Below are 780 nucleotides of genomic sequence, written 5' to 3'. Positions count from 1 at the left end.
TCTCGTTACCTGTGGTTTTAACTGCTTTGCCAGAGTTCAGCTTTAAATTATAACAGCCAAATAAAGTGGAGAGAACTATATAATTTGTATTAATGCACCTAAATGGTCTACTTGTTAATGAGATCATCTTCACATTTGTATTTAGATTACTACAATGAAAATATGCATATTATGGCATTTTATCATTAAAATATAACAGAATTCATGTATAGTTTTTACTATACCAGCCTTTCTCATCCAGGGTTCCTTCAAAGGTTTATTAGGAGGTTCATTGAGCAGTGAGCAATTTTTCTGCCTCTGAGATCGCTAAAAAGATCATTTGTGTCAGTGGTTTCCCCATCTGGAAGGGGCAGCATACCTCCCTGTGACCAATCCTGTGAGCATTCTTTTTATTGACCACTAATATAAAAGGAGTATTCTTCCCATTAACTACCAGTATAAATGAGCCCTTCTGCTACTAACCACTATTCCAAGGGACCTTTCTTCATGGAACATCAGCGCGAGAACCAAAACTTTCACTGTCTGCATTATTTACCATTTACTTCATTATTATTGCCAAAAATAATAGTTAAGTAGGGCAGCCCTGGGTATTAAATATGCAAAGAATGCCACTATTCTTTTATTTAGTCATAGTTCCAGACTCTGCAGATTTTATAATAGGGTTGATCAATGGTCAGATTTTTAGAAAATGTTGTAAGATAAAATTGATGAATCTACAAGTTCTAAAAGAAAAAGAATCAGATGCTCAGAAGCTGGTATGATCACTCCAATCAGCCCAGG

The sequence above is a fragment of the Nanorana parkeri genome, unplaced genomic scaffold (genome assembly GCF_000935625.1).
Source record: "Nanorana parkeri isolate BGI_ZX_2015 unplaced genomic scaffold, ASM93562v1 scaffold191, whole genome shotgun sequence".
In the NCBI taxonomy this organism is placed as follows: domain Eukaryota; kingdom Metazoa; phylum Chordata; class Amphibia; order Anura; family Dicroglossidae; genus Nanorana; species Nanorana parkeri.
The sequence above is the reverse complement of the archived record's forward strand: the minus strand, read 5'-3'. Positions refer to the sequence as shown.